At 45.5% G+C, this 16,771-nt stretch overlaps 1 protein-coding gene across 1 annotated transcript in view; it reads left to right on the top strand.

The window, feature by feature from the left end:
* Positions 1 to 1,962, top strand: part of LOC129710407 (formin-like protein 1) — a 265,388-nt gene extending 263,426 nt beyond the window's left edge. Inside the window, exon 28 of the mRNA XM_055657387.1 lies at positions 1,925 to 1,962. The gene's annotated coding sequence lies outside the window, so the exon portion shown is untranslated. The remainder of the gene's footprint in view (positions 1 to 1,924) is intronic.
* Positions 1,963 to 16,771: the final 14,809 nt, after the last annotated feature.

Here is a 16,771-nt window from a genome sequence, read left to right as displayed (position 1 = left end):
CTGCCTTCTCTCCATACCTCCTGATACCTTTAGCCACAAGGGCCACATCTAACTCCCTTAAATATAGCCAATGGACTGGCCTTAACTATCTTCTGTGGCAGAGAATTCCAGAGATTCGCCACTCTCTGTGTGAAAAGAGTTTTCCTCATCTCGGTCCTAAAAGATTGCCCCCTTATCCTTAAACTGTGACCCCTGGTTCTGGACTTCCCCAACATCGGGAACAATCATCCTGCATCTAGCCTGTCCAACCCCTTAAGAATTTTGTAAGTTTCTGAACTGAACTTAACTTTATTTATAGAGCACTTTAAAAACAATCACTGTTGCAACAAAGTGCTGTACATGACTAAACATAAACATAAAACAAAACAATAAAAACATTAAAAGACAGTAAAAACAATAGAAACACTAAAACAGGAGCAAAGTCTCATGCAGGGTCGAAAGCCAAGGAATAGAAAAGGGTTTTAAGACTAGTTTTGAAAATGGACAGTGAAGGGGCCTGTCTAATGTGCAAAGGTAGAGTGTTCCTATAAGATCCCTCCTCAATCTTCTAAATTCTAGTGAGTACAAGCCGAGTCTACCCAGTCTTTCTTCATATGAAAGTACTGACATCCCAGGAATCAGTCTGGTGAACCTTCTCTGTACTCCCTCTATGACAAGAATGTCTTTCCTCAGATTAGTAGACCAAAACTGTACGCAATGCTCCAGTTGTGGTCTCACCAAGATCCTGTACAACTGCAGTAGAACCTCCCTGCTCCTATACTCAAATCCTTTCGCAATGAATGCTATTCTCTCTCTAGTCACCATCTTTCTCTTCATATACATAAAATATCTTTGGATTCTCTGTAATTTCTGCCAGAGCTTTCATGCCCTTCTTTTGCCTTCCTGATTTCCTTCTTAAACATGCTCCTCTCTCCCCTAAACTCCTCCAGTGATATACTTGATCACAAATACCTATACCTGACCCATGTCTCCTCCTTTTTCCTGATGAGTGATTCAATTTCTCACATCATCCAAGCTTCCTTACTCCCAGACTATATCGGACAAGTTCAAATTCCTTTCTCTCACAACCCTATCCATCTTCCAGCGATCTGTCACATTTGAGCCTTGAGTTACATTTGGGCCCAACAAGGTGATCTTTTTGTACCTCAGCTCCACACATACATCCTCTTGGGATAATCCTTCAATAATGTCATCTAGGGCTGTCATGATGCTCCCCTTTTTCAAGAAAGCAACTCCCCCTCCTCTTTAAACCCCCACCCCCCTTCTATCTTGGCTGCAACCTGTACCCTGGAACTTTAAGCTGCCAGTCCTGTCCCTCTTTTAGCCAGGTTTCAGTAAATGTTATAATATCTCAATCGCTGTTAGTGGCAGCAAAGTGGCGCAGTGGTAGAGTTGCTGCCTTACAGCGCCAGACAGTATCCTGTACCTTTACCTGCACCTGCCTTCTCTCCATACCCCCTGATCCCTTTAGCCACCAGGGCCACATCTAACTCCCTCTTAAATATAGCCAATGAACCGGCCTCAACTACCTTCTGTGGCAGAGAGTTCCAAAAAGTCCTAATTCAATCTGAAAACGTACGTTCATTGGCTTGGCATAAATGTAAATTGTCCCTAGGGTGTGTAGGATAGTGTAAGTTATGGGGATCGCTGGTCGGTGCGGACTCGGTGGGCTGAAGGGGCTGTTTCCACGCTGTATGTCTAAGCTACATTAAACAATGAATATTACGCACAGTCATTTACAAGTTAGTGATTTACTTGGCTAGTCAATTGTGCCCATTCAAATAGATTTTGTGTGTTGAAGGTCATGTAAGAGCAACAATTGGTGCCCATGTAATGTGGATTGAATAGATTGTTTCTGAAGGTGCTTGCGATCTCTCATCATTCTGCACTACGGCTCACACCATTGCTTCTTCCTCCCTCACAGATCTACGGAACCAGCCCTACAGGCGAGCTGACGCCATGAGAAGGAGCGTTCGGAAGAGAATGGATGAACAGAACCTTCGCATCTCTGGAGAAGTCTCATTATAACCAGCCGTCTGAACTGGTGTGGGGGAGGGGGGGGAGGGGGGGGGGTGGGATGGATCAGAGAAAAATGTGCAGCCTTTAGCTCTGTACTGTGCAGTAATCCAACTTAAGGTATAACTTTTGTAAGCACAGTAGGATTCAAATGCTTAAATTAGAAAATTAACCAGTAGAGAAGTCTCTGGCAGCTCAGGGTGGGGGAGAAATGATGGTCAATTAATAAAGGGTCGTGGAATCTTGTAGGGATGGAAACTTGATGGAGAAGGTGCGACTGTCCTCCTTCCTCCATGAGTAGCTCCCCCCCCCGCCCCCAACTTCTCCTCCGCAGTGTCACCGACTGATCCTCGGGGCTTCCTCTGTCCAGGACAGAGGACTGCAACTCTCGGTCGGTTCGCTGATGTTATTTACATAACTGCACTGCTTTAGCCACCTGCTTTGCATATTCTGCATTTAAGACTTTTATGGCAGAAAATATAAATACCGTGAGAATTTCAGGAGTATTGTCCCTGATACAGACAATCAAAGGAAGAGTAAATTCAGGACAGGGAATCAGCTGGAGTCTGTGCCATCTCGGTGTGGTCATCTTTAGCCCGCATTGAGAAAACTCTGATTGATCAGCAGTGCTGCAGTAATTTGAGGCATGACTGATATTCCCTTCATTCGGGGATGTCGGACTGTGTTTGGCTCAGCTAATTATGGATTAATTATAAAGATGGCCATGTCATCACTTACCAAAATCTTCTAATGCTATGAATAATTGGGTTTGATAAGAGTGGGACCTGTATCCGTTGTGCAGTCCTGGAAGTCTACCGAGCGATGGCTCTCCCCGAGAATAACTAAAGGCTTAGGTCACCTGTCGTATGGTGAGGTGACCAGTCACACCCCAGTGAGGATTGGCCTCCTTTGCAATGTAACCATTCAACCAGCTGAATGGCCATGCACCTGACCATTTGGATGGTCAGTTCAGCACAATCCCAAGATGTATCTGGATCTGTTAGCCTTAAGCTTTTTGTGTAAAACTTATTCATTCCACATTTAAATTGAATCTTAAAATAGGATTTAGAGATGGGATAATGAAGTTTGAAAGCATAGATGCAAGCTTAATGACTCCACTGTTTGAGCTGTCCACATGCACAGTCTCAAAGTATGGAGTCAGCTAATCTTGGCTGAGAGGAAGTTCTTCAACAAGTGGGCAGTGAATCGTGAGAGTTATGGAGGCTCAGTCACCCAGTATGTTTAACATAACGATTAATGGATATTTAAATATATCAAGTGAATGAAACGGTAAAAGTTGCCATAATCTGGAGCAGAAAAACCAAACTCTTGAAGGTACCAGGCAGGTCAAGCAGCATCTGTGGAGCCAATGGGATGGATTACATTGTGGATGGAGGCCTGAACCAGGACTGAAATTGTGGAGGGGAGGTAGTCCATATAAAGTGGTGAGGGGGTGAGGGGTGTCAGCAGCTGGCAGGGATAGGTGGAACAAGTGAGGGTGCTAGGTAGGGACAGATAAAGAGAGAGAGAGAAAAGGCAGATGTATCCGGACAGGGGGAGGGACACAGAGGCTGGAGTGTGATAAGTGGAAACAAAAGAGGCTTCATAAACTAAATAAGTGGAACCAGGTAAGGGAGAGTTGACAGGCAGATGGAATGGGAGCAACATTGATGCAAAAACATGTGGAACTGTTGATAGTGAAAAGGTTTGTCCAAGGCTGCAGCGAGCCAGGCCTTCATAGGCTGAGACATGAAGTACAAGAGTACAGCTGTACAAAGCATTGTTTAGACTGCACTGAGTATCGTGTACAGTTCTGTTCAACACAGCAGAAAGGACATGGTAGCAATAGAGTACAGCAGAGATTTGCCAACATGTTGCCAGCAATGGAGGGCTCCAATAAGAATGGTTGGAGAGGCTGAGTATATTCTCACTGGAACATTGGAGACTGCGGAGGCTCAGAGATTTACAAAATTATCTAGAGATAGTTAGAATGTTCTCCCCACACCAAGGAGTCTAGAATTAGAGGTTAGTTAGTTTCAGTTTGTTAGTTTATTATCACGTGCACCGAGGTACAGTGAAAAAATGTTGTTGCATGTTATCCAGTCAGCAGAAAGACAACACTCGATTACAGTTGAGCCATTTACAGCATGATAAGGGATAGATGATGAGGGCACTGGTTTAAGCTGAGAGGGGAGACATTAAATGGAGATCTGAAGAGTAAGTTTTTCATACAGTGTGTGGTGAATATTTGGAACAAGGCGGGAACTATTACAAAGTTTAAAGGTATTTGTGTATGTATTTAGACAGGAGAAATGTGGATGGATACAGACCCAATGCAGGCAAACGGGATTAGCCTTGGTAGACGTCACTGTTGGCATGGCTAGGGCACATGGATCTCCACTGTACATTCCTCTCATCTTTCCATAAGCCCCAGGGTTGCAACCATTATCATTGACTGTTCAAAGAATTTCCTGTAACCGTTATTGCAGGAGATAACGAGAATCCCTCCACCTTCAGACCCTGTGACCTCAGTCAGGGAGGTCTCAGTCACGGTGGACTTTACAAGATGCTCATTCAGATACAGGACCCACTTGCCTCACAGCATCGATACAATGCTCACTTACTCCCTGGTATCCAAAGTAAGCACTTACCACAGAATAAATTTGTTTTTATATCTCTATATGAATTGTATTATTTTTTATTACGGATGAATTTCACAGACAACGTGGCATTATTTCTTGCGGCTGTAACTCCGTTCGCTATCATGTACGGATCATAACCATCAATGTAAATCTGTTTCTCGTTCTGTTAAATTATCATTTGTTTCAACGTCATTCATGAAGACACGTCCTTCTTCAAAGTAACCACAGGAAGGCCATCAGTCATCTGGTGTTTGATTTGACTTCTCACTGTCAGGGCTTTGTGGCACATGGAGGTTATTTCCATCTACTTCAAGCGATACGGAGAGAGACCGAGCAAATTCAGAACCTACAGAACTACACAAAGTGGATTGGAAAGTGGACTTGGGTTGCCCCAACTAACTTGCGTGATTTAAGTTGACAAAGATGAACTGTTATCTGATTATGCCTGCTAGCACACATATAAATTGCCTTGGGATATATTATTATATTATTATGTTAAAATAAAAATACAAATCCTCCAGAGATGCTACGTGACCTGACCTACACATGTAAAGAACCATGTGTAAAACAGAAAAACACAAGGTGCTGCATTCATCAGCGGGTCAGGCAGCATCTCTGGCCAACATTTCAGGTCGGGAGCCTTCAGACTGATCATAGTGGGGGGAGGGGGGGGGGGCAGAAAGCTGGTCAAGATGTGGGGGTGACATGGAGCCAGGCAAGTGATAGGTGAAAAGAGTGAGGGGCATTTGATTGGCAGATGGAGAAAAGGAGATAAAAGGTTGTCAGATAATGAGAGAAGACGGGTGAAACGTGAAGCCAGAGGAAGGGATGTAGGTGGAAGTGACGGGGGAAGGGAAAATGGGAGCACATCCAGCTGGGGAGGTGCTCATCCAGGTTGGAATGGGGGGGGGGGGGGGGAGTTGTAGGTCAGTTACTGTTGAGGTATAAGCTTCCCAAGGTTTCTCCTTCACTTTGTGTCTTTTTTGGAATGAGTATCGGCAGTTGGTTGTGTCCAAAGAATGACATGTGTAGTGCAGTTTAGTGGGTAAACAGGTGTAAGGTGATGGTGGGAGCTGGCGGTGAGCAACAGCAATGGACAATCTAGTCAGAGCACTCAGCTGCTTGGGGAAGTAGCTGAGATACACTAAGCTACATCTGAGGGAAGAAAAGGCCAAGAAATCGCAGGTGAAGTGAAGTAAATGTGAAGGTAAATACAGAACGAAGGAGGCTGATGTGTCCCTGTGAGAGTGAGTGAAGGCCAGTGTGGCATCGCTGACGTGATAAAACAACAGTCAGCTTGCAGGTCGCTGGCAGGGTCACACTCACTGGATGGTGGGTGGCACCATCAGGGCCAACTGTACTGCATCACAGCACTGCTGAAGTCACCAACTCGTGAGGTGTTGATCAGGAGCCCATGCAGATGAGGAGATGTGTGTAAGGGGATAATGGAGCAGTATAACAGTATGTATTTCACAAGGGGGAGGGGGAAGCTTGAAGTAATACTGCATAGGGGACACCCTGAGAAATGATCAACATATAAGATGCAGAGAGATAGTTCTGTGTCCAATGTTGATGATCAGTTGACATTCACATGAGTGAGAAAAGTTGATAATTTAGCCATCTGTGGGGCAGAAGCGTGTTGGAGGCATGTTTATATACTAGGGTGGCCCATGTACTAAGCAATATTTTGTACATCATTTTGAAATTATTTTGAATTATGCCAACAATCCAGGTGCACAACTCAGAAACAAGGAAGACTTGGCAAGGCCCACGTGGGCGGTGAGGCTGGCAGATCAGAGCAGGCGTGGACCAGAATAGATTTGAGCTTTGCCCCTTTCTGGGTGAAGATGCTCAAAAACCTTGCCTTGGTGCCGGCAATCCAAACAGAGACCCCTTGTGCCCAAGCCCTATCCAAAACCCAAAGTGTAAACTGAATAGACAACAGCTTGTAAAAATGCATACATTATATTTCAGAGATTATAAAAAGTGAATTTTTTATGTACTAATAAATATAAGAATTTCAAAAAAGCTTTGATGTGTGGCTGCTGGGATTTTCTAATATAACATGCGGTGGAGCTGCAGTAGAGTTGCTGCCTTATAGCATTCGATCCTGACTACGGGTGCTGTCTGTACAGACTTTGTACGTTCACCCCATGACCTGCGTGGGTTTTCTCCGAGTGCTCAGGTTTCCTCCTACAATCCAAAGACGTACAGGTTTGTAGGTTAATTGGCTTGGTATAGTTGTGTGAGTGTGCAGGGATGGCTGGTCGCCTGCTATCTCTCTCTCCTAACCCCATTCTCCTGCTTTCTCCCCATAACCTGTACTAATCAAGAATCTATCTATCTCTGACTTGGCCTCCACAGCCTTCTGTGGCAAAGAATTCCACAGATTCACCACCCTCTGACTAATGTTATTCAACATTAATACTGTTTTATATTGCCCACATTCACAACAACGGTGGTGCAGCAGTAGAGTTGCTGCCCAGCGAGTACAGGCCCAATGCCGACAAACGCTCATCATATGTTAACTCACTAATTCCTGGCATCACTCTCGTAAACCTCCTCTCGACTCTCTCCAGAGCCAGCACGTCCTTCATCAGATATGGGGCCCAATATTGCTCACAATACTCCAAATGAGGCCTGACCAGCGCCTCATAGAGCCTCAGCCTCAGCACCTCATGGAGTCTCAGCAATACATCCCTGTTTTTTGTATTCCAGTCCTCTTGAAATAAATTTGCCTTCCTTTGTGTTTGCCTTCCTTACTACCGATTCGACTTGCAAATTAACCATTTGGGAATCCTGCCGCAGAACTCCCAAGTCTCTATGCACCTCCGATTTCTGGATTCCCTCCCCATTTAGAAAAGAATCTACGCTTATGTGCCTGCGTTTTTTTTCTCCCAGAGAGTGGAGCTCATGAATGTGGGAGATGAACTTCCGGAGATGAATCTACAGACTAGTCAGGGAAAAGGAAACGAAAGATATAGACGGTGATGTACAGAGATAAAAAACAATGAATGCAAAAAACTAATGATGATAAAGGAAACAGGCCATTGTTAGCTATTTGTTGGGTGAGTTTTTGGGGCTGTTTTTAAAATTTAAGGGATTAATAACTTCAGAAATATACGTGGGAATGCGACGGGAAGATCGTCACGACGGGGAAAATGTGAATAGGATATGTGAAAATGGGAAGGCTGTGGCCCAGCGTTTGGAAGAAGATAAGAAAAGCAGATTGACACATCGTGGGCACATCATCGGCACAAGCAAGACAAAGACTTTTAGTTATATAGAGATGTCTGGGATATAGGTGTTGCTAACAGGGTCAGAATTTATGGGATTTCTCTTTATGCCCTTGAGAGGGAAATGGCCATCCATAAACACACCTTCCAATGATCCTTTCAAGGAGGTATAAAGGAATTGAAGCACAAAACAAATTGCCGGAGGACCTCAGTAGGTCAGGCAGCATCTGTGGGGAAAAGATCAAAACCCTGCAGTGTCATGACCGAAAACTTCAGCATTTCCTTTCCACCGATATTTCACTTCAACCTACTGAGTTCCAGCAGCCAATCGTTTATTGCTCTTGGATTCCAGTATCCACACTCTCTGTGACTCCAAGAAGGTCCACCTAGGGCTTCATGATCTCCCAGTCGCCAAACACTAACTCCCCCTCCCATTCCAATACTGACCTTTCTGTCATGGGCCTCCGACATTGTCAGAGTGAGGCCTAGCACAAATTAAAGGAACAGTGCCTCATATTTCGCTTGGGCAGCTTACACCCCAGCGGTATGAACATTGACTTCTCTAACTTCAAGTAACACTTGCTTTCCCTCTCTCTCCATCCTAACCCCATGCTAGTTCTCTGATTAGTTTCACTGTCCTCATGATTAAATTGCCGATTGTATACCTCGTTGTCACCTTCCCCTCAGCTAACAATGTTCCATCTACATTTTCCTGGAACTTCGTCCCCTTTAATCTCTTGTTTTCACATCTTACCCTTCCAAATGTCTTTGTCTCCCTCTCCCCCGGCTCAGTCTCGACCCAAAATGTCACCCATTATTCTCTTCAGAGATGCTGCCTGTCCCGCTGAGTTACGCCAGCATTTTGTGTCTATCTTCAATGTAAACCAGCATCTGCAGTTCCTTCCTCCACAAGGTGATGAAGATATTGGACCTTGGACATTGCCTGTATGAATTTCCATACTGACGGGTGTGTTGACATTCAACTACTTTGATCACCTTGCTTTGATCAAATTATGACTAGTTCTCCAAGAATTTGCTCTATCCTAATGACTTCAATTGTGGTCAGGCTCCCTGGTGCTTAGCTTGGCCACATGCTGCTTTTATATCAAGAGAGAGAGGGAGACAAGTCATAGAAACATAGAAAATAGGTGCAGGAGGAGGCCATTCGGCCCTTTGAGCCAGCACCACCATTCATTGTGATAATGGCTGATCATCCCCAATCAATAACCCGTGCCTGCCTTCTCCCCATATCCCTTGGTTCCACTAGCCCCAAGAACCCTATCTAACTCTCTCTTAAATCCATCCAGTGATTTGGCCTCCACTGCCCTCTGTGGCAGGGAATTCCACAAATTCACAACTCTCTGGGTGAAAAAGATTTTTCTCACCTCATTCTTAAATGGCCTACCCTTTATTCTAAGACTGTGACCCTTGGTTCGGGACTCGCCCAACATTGGGAACATTTTTCCTGCATCTAGCTTGTATAATTTCTTTAATAATTGTATATATTTCTATAAGATATCCATTCATCCTTCTAAACTCCAGTGAATACATGCCTAGTCTTTTCGATCTTTCCTCACATGATAGTCCCGCCATCCCAGGGATCAATCTCGTGAACCTACGCTGCACTGCCTCAATCACAAGGATGTCCTTTCTCAAATTAGGAGACCAAAACTGTACGCAATACTCCAGATGTAGTCTTACCAGAGTCCTATACAACTGCTTTCTTCACTGCCTACTGTACCTGTAAGCCAACTTTCAGTGACCGGTGTACAAGGACGCCCAGGTCTCGCTGCACCTCCCTCTTACCTAACCTAACCCCATTGAGATAATAATCTGCCCCCTTGTGTTTTGCCACCAAAGTGGATAACCTCACAAGTCAAGTGCTTTATTGTCATATGTCCCGGATAGAACAATGAACAGAATATATCCCCCCATTTTGACAGCAACATGACAGAATATGTAAACATAGTGCACTGTAAACAATATAATAAACAAGGCAGAAAACGTTCAGTGTGTGCAGTGGTTGCAGCCGCCCCCCCCCCCAAACTTTTTTGGCTAGACATGTTTCAATGTCTCCGGCTTTGAAAGAAGCGCTGCTGTGCTCTGAGCAGCCTGGCCATGGGTGTTGGAGAGCCGGGGCAGAGGGGAGGAATGGAAGCATAAGCAGCGACGGGAGCAGATGCAGATGGGGAGCCGGGGCTGCAGCTCCGGCCATGGAACAGCCTCAGTGCAAGAGTCCCGGGCCATGGGAGGCGTCAGAAGCGTTGCGCTGTTGCCGTGAGAGTCTCTGTGCCGAATTTGCCCTGGTGACCAGCATTAACCAGACTGCTGCTCGGTGCATCCTGGAGGACAACCAATGGTTGCTGGAAGTAGGTACCAAACACTGGGTGGAAACGGTGGAAGATAGTGGGCTTCAAATGGGGGTGGTTGGAGAAAGCATCCTGTTTGCCTGCTAGATTTTCACTGTAACTGCAGGAAAAATGTTCCCGATGTTGGGGGAGTCCAGAACCAGGAGTCACAGTTTAAGAATAAGGGGTAGGCTATTTAGGACTGAGATGAGGACACATCTTTCTTCACCCAGAGAGTTGTGAATCTGTGAAATTCTCTGCCACAGAAGGCAGTGGAGGCCAATTCACTGGGTGATTTCAAGAGAGAGTTACATTTAGCTCTTGGGGCTAGTGAAATCAAGGGATATGGGGAAAAAACAGAAAAAGGGTACTGATTTTAGATGAACAACCATGATCATAATGAATGGCTGTGCTGGCGCGAGGGGCTGAATGGCCTATTCCTGCACCTATTTTCTATGTTTCTATGCTTGAGTTTCTGGCAATAAAACTCAACCACGATTTTGAAGCATTCATGCATGATGGAAGTATAATACCGCTACGACGCATGCGTGTCATCCTTCAAAGCAGCGGTGTGAGGTCACAGATACACTATAATGACCTAAAATAGTAAGATTATTAAAGAGATACCAGTTTAAGATATGACCATTTGAGGGTGGGAGCGGAGGGCACGTATTCCCTCAACGTTCCTCCTCATAAAATAAAGATCAAACTTCAAACTGGTAAGTTCTCGTTTAATCTTACTATTTTACTTCGGAGTCACGTGAGTGACTACGTGAAAGATTTCAAAGCTCTGTGACCTCATGCCGTGGAAAACGAGTCCATGCTTCACAACTGCCTTGGTAGTTAGGGAGAAATTGTTAATTATATTCAAAACATTCATACCAATTATTTAATGGAAATGATAAATAATATCGAATTAATTCAAATCATAACCCTGTATTCTTCAGGGATAAATTATCATACAGAACTTTAAAATGTTCCCCGAAAAACGTTCCCATACTGCTAACTGGTTTGTTATAACATTTCTGAAACGTTTTCTCCGACAACCATCCTGCAATCCTGAGGATTTGGTCCATGGATACATCAAGGCGTTTTGCTGCGGATGTAGCTGCAGCCCTGGTGGAGTGATAATTAAATATGTTATTGTCCACTCCCGCCTATCATAACCCATATTTCAGCCACCGCGAAATGGTCTGAGTTACACTCTATGGTACAGTTTCTTATAGCTGATTAAACGCCAATTCCTTGCCTCTGATAGCCTTTGTACTTTCACTGTATAACAAAAACGTGCTTCACTATACAGAGGCGTTTGTCCTCCGGGTAGGCCATCAATTCTATGACCTGCCCCGCTGATCCTGGCCTATTTTGTTTAATAATACGGTCCTGGATCACAAACCCCAAACTTCGTGCCGCAATAGTGAAGCCATCCAGTCTTACTTTTAGCAATAACTGGAGCTTATGCGCTGTGACTAGCGCTATCAGCATTACCATTTCTAGTTAGTTATCCAGATTTAATGCTGTAGCCGGCGACCAATTCCTTAGCAAGATCAAAGCCACACTTACATTCCAGATATAGTTGTATCTTATTTTTTTTTTTTTTTTGGTGGCTTGGTGTTAACATATCCTCTAAAATTTTTAACTGCCAGAGGATGTGATCCCACAGACTGTCTTACTGTTCCTTGCCACCAATAACTTGACAATGCACTTTCGGCACTATTCACAGTGCTGAAACTCAGTCATCCATATTGCAGGCTGGTAAGCAACTGTAGCACCCCCGGAACATCCTTATTTCTGTGGTCCAGAAAGTTATCATGGCAGTAATTAGTCCATTTTAATATGACCTAAATACTGTTATTGTGTAGACCTTCTTCGTGCTGCTGTGATCATGTCCACAGTTCTTTTGATAGCCCCATGTCCCGTAGCGGTGTTTTAGAGTCTACAACCTACTAAATCAATATTTTCTATGACATGGATAGCTATCCTCAGTTACTGGATGCACCAGCAACTTAGGACTATGTCTTACCGTTATACATGGTTCCAGCACTATGTCCTGTACCCCGGAAAACCATAGTTGGGTAAGCCAATCAGGTACTAAGACATCCCCGATGCCGATTCCTGTTGAATGTCCCTTAGTACCCCAAATTTATAAAGTAGAAAAGGAGGTAATACATAAATGAAAACCCTCCCCTAGTGCAGTGAAACAGCATCTGTAGCTTCTGCCTCAGGATCTGGTACCAATGATACATACCTCGGTAACTGGTGATTTAACCCTGGATGCGATTCTAATATCCGGCCTTACATACTTTACTGATTTTAGCAAATACCGTTCTATCCAACATCCATTCAGTACTTTCAATAAATTTTCGTGATCCCTGGTAGATACGTAGCCCATAACCAAATATTCCTTTGGACACACCATTGCCAAATTTAATTTGCCAATTCATCACAAGCTGGTGATATCTTTCCACCCATATGACTTATATATGCCATCACCGAGGTATTATCTATCTACCATCTAACATGCTGCAGTTTCATTCCTGAGCAATAAGATTTTAGCCCATGAAATGCACTTAACATTTCTAACCCTTAGTGTTATGTAGGTTAGCTTCTTATATATTCCATCTCCCCCATAGCTCGAGATGGTATCAGTTGTACCGTAACCAATTGCACTGGCATCTGTTTGTAATAGCACAGACGGGTTGTGAATAAACTATTGGGTTTGGAGCAATACTTAACATTGTGTTCCCAACATTGTAATTCTTTTATAGCTTCTATCATTAGCTCCATTGGCCAAAATAAATGACCTCTATAATATATGCGCCCATTGAACTCTGTGGCTTTCCATATTAGTAAAGTCATTAACATATTAAATGTGTTAATGGTGTCAATTTTGACTTAAGTGGATGGACAATGAATCCCAGCTGTTCAAACAATTGTTTAGTGACAACCACTGCCTAACATGCCGATTCATAAGTTATTCCCACAATAAGGATATCATCCAACTATACCATTACTCTATGATTTTGGTGTTGCAGCAGTCCCAACGCTGGTTTAAAATTTTTCCCCCTGTTGGATATTGAATAGCAAGGATCTTAAAGATTAATACTTGCCATACAGTAGCCTGCTGAACACTAAGTCTTTAGCACTGCTAAAAGTATCCATTTTTAAAATGAATATATTGCACAACATTGTGAAGTATTGATAATCCATAATAATACGGCAACCCCCATCTTTCTTATTTCTAATAAAGATGTTTGAGACAAATCCTGTTGTTCAGGTTTGGTTTATTCCATTACCAGCATGTATATCTGTCCGGTTTATGTTGTACTGGAGGGTTTTGTTTGTGTAGAAAACTCTATCAGATATCCCTTAAAACTGCTAAGGATATATCTGTCCATAGATATATTACACCAAGCTTCAACATGAAGTTGCAATGTCCCTCCAACTTCCGTGCTCCCTATTAATGCTGGAGCCCCAAATTCACCTACCTCCATGGTTATCGGTGGTAACCAAGTTATTTTCTTGGTTTCATACGCGGTTGTGGAGAGCCTAAAGGTTAATGTTACTTTTGCATCTTCCACAGTGGTCGTCCCGGGCCAAACCCTAAACAGGACGCTGCTGCTGGGTACCTCTGCCCAATTCTTTGTAGTAATTACAAAAACACTACCTCTCTTAGGATGCACATGAGGTTAATGTCTTCCCCAGATAACCTTTGGATGCTTTAATCAGCCCCAAAGTCAAGCCTCCTCGCCAATTCTTTACCTGTTTAGACAGGTCTCCCCCCCCCCCAAATAACGGGGTCTATAGCCCTTTGCTTACATAGTATAGCGAACTAGGGTCTAGAGCTGGCTGAATGGCCCTTCAAACTGCACATTGCAAAAAATAGTGCTAATGGCATCCTTGTGGTCACTAATTTTGTACACCTTTTTTCAACATGCGGGCCAAAGCTGTTATGCCCGCCATGAGACCTTTCAGAGTATTACGGATTTTCCCAACTCCTAACGGCCTTCCCAACATGTCTGCAAATGCACCTGTAACAATGGCTACATTAAGAGCACCACAATATTCCGGGGTATAGAAGCCTTGCCAACACTTCAGCAAAAATATTAGCTTGAAGTTGATGGGTGGACTCACAGTCCTTCAATACTCACAGCCATCCTTCTCGAGATCATTCTCAGTGAGTTTCTGCTGGCAGTACTGCTCATCATGTTCAGCAGGTTGTTTTTTCCCACCCTTCAATAGGGGACAGTGGCTCCATCACCTGCTCAGATTTTACCCCGTCAGACCTTCCATACCCTCCTCAGAGGCGTCTGACATTTCATGCAGCCCTTATGGGAAACTGCTGTGGGACTTATATTTTTTTGCCCACTGTGGCTATCCTCCAATCCCGGAGCCTGCCACTGTGGAGAAATTTCCTCCAGCCACCGCCCCAGCCGACTTACATGCTCTCGGGCACTAGTCGTCGCGGGTGCTTTAATATATGGGCCCGCTCCTGCCGACCTTGGTGCTCTCTGGCACTAGTCGCACGCGGTATTTCCCGCAGCCGGTCCCCATGCCTACGGGCACTGGTCGTTCCCCATGGTCCTGGTACTCACGGGCACCTCTACCCATTTAGGGTGAAGTTTGGCACTCGCTCCCTTATGGGAGATGCTGGTGCCGACATTCATTGCTGCCTGCTGCTGGTCATTAAACAGCAGCAAACTCTGTGTGGCAGCACTTCAGCTCTATACTGACATCAGTAGCTGGCTGCCTGCTGTTCAGAACACAGCAGTAACGACCTGTGGCTGTGCCCTGACGTCCTTAGCTGGCTGCCTGCTGTTCAGCAACACAGCAGTAGCGTCTGTGGCTCTGCCCTGACGTCCTTAGCTGGCTGCCTGCTGCTCTTCAGAATACAGCAGCCACGTCTGGAAAAAAGAACCAAAGGTAAGGGAAGTTTGTTCTTACCTGTACTGGTTTTCAGGCTGCCGTTTTGGGAGGAACGTCCTTCCTCCCGCAGCCCCACGGACCCCGTAGCGTAGGTCCTTGGGCTGCTGTCCCCGATGTCGGCTCCCTCTCTTCCGGGTGGTGCAGCCGCTTCAATCGGCTCCGGAGCCGCTAGCGACTGCATCCAACATAGACTCGCCTTGGTCTGGAAAACCCCCGGAATGTGTTGCTTCGCTTCCCGCCCGGCAGCCCGGTGCGGGGAGCGACGTCGGGCACAGCTGTTCTGCTGCTAAAAATAGCCGTTTAGGAATCCTCTCCCGAGGATTCGCGTGCTATCGGCTGCTGCTGGCTGCTGGCTGCGCTGTTTCTGCAGTTCTCCCCTCCAGCTCCCGCAGCTTCTTGTATTTCCTACCTGCAAGGTAAGTGGGAAAAATTTTGCAGTCTCTTACCTGCTTCTTTGCATTTCCCTCTAGGGAGACGTCGTCTCCCACGTCTGACTCGTTCAATGCGTGTATGCGATATGACACGCATGCGTCGTAGCGGGCAGTCCGCATGCGCGTCATTACGTCTGACGAGCAATGACTGGCTGGCAGGCGCGTTGCTCCTCCAGCAGTAAGTTTTAAAAACCCTCAGGTAAGTGTTTAAAACGTAGTCGGAGGTCGTTTTCTTGGGTCGGTAATTCTTGTTACAGGAGCAAGTTCGAGTTGATGGAGAAAACGTCTAATGTGAAGTCTAGGCGAGCCGCCAGGAGAGCAGCTATGGAAGACCGCGGGAGTACGGGTTGCGGGCGGCCGTCTATCTCACCTTCCGTCGCTGGCGGCACAGCCAGTGACTTCAGACTTGGTGCCTCTTGAGAGCACCGTGGCTACTCCATTGGGTTGGAAAGCCACAAAGAAGTCTGCAAGGCCCGGCTCGGATGAGTCGGGGCAGGAGGGTCCTCCTCCTGCAATGGATAGCGTCTTCGGACGTTTGTCCAGGATGGAGCTCCTGGTGGAGAGGATGCTCCACTATGATACGCTCCAACAAGAGGAATTATATCAGCGCGGGTCTCCTTGGGGGCCCGCGCAAGCGGCACCTGTTTCAGGGCTGCTTAATGTCTCCCTCTCGGAGGAGGAGAGCATTCGGGGTCAGTTTTGTTCTGACTCCGAGTCCATGGGCATAGCCGTGGAGCATACCTCAAGGCATGAAGGGCGCGAACCAGAGGTGCCAGTCATGGCATCAATATTTGCTATCCCGACCGAAACAGGGGAACCGCTGGGTGAAGATTTGGCCGCGAGTATAAATTACCTGGCCTCACACCAGCTCCAAGAGCACACTATGGAGGAAACGTCCAAAAAATATGAGACACCTACTACCTGTGTCTTGCTCAAAGTGCCGACTGTTAACCATGCCGTCTGGGGTCACATGGGTGGAGGTATCAGAGCTCAGAAGGTGAGGCTTCAGAAGATACTGAAGTTGCTCGAAAAAAGGGCCTCGGGCTATCACAGCTTTCGCGCCTCGGTCGGTGGAATGAGGGCCTCTGTCCTGATTTACAGCAGATTCCCTGCGTCGCTTAATGTGGCCATGAGGCATTCACATTTTGAATGAATTGCCTATAAAGATTTTT

Source organism: Leucoraja erinacea, chromosome 27 (assembly GCF_028641065.1).
Source record: "Leucoraja erinacea ecotype New England chromosome 27, Leri_hhj_1, whole genome shotgun sequence".
NCBI lineage: Eukaryota > Metazoa > Chordata > Chondrichthyes > Rajiformes > Rajidae > Leucoraja > Leucoraja erinaceus.
The sequence above is the reverse complement of the archived record's forward strand: the minus strand, read 5'-3'. Positions and strand labels throughout refer to the sequence as shown.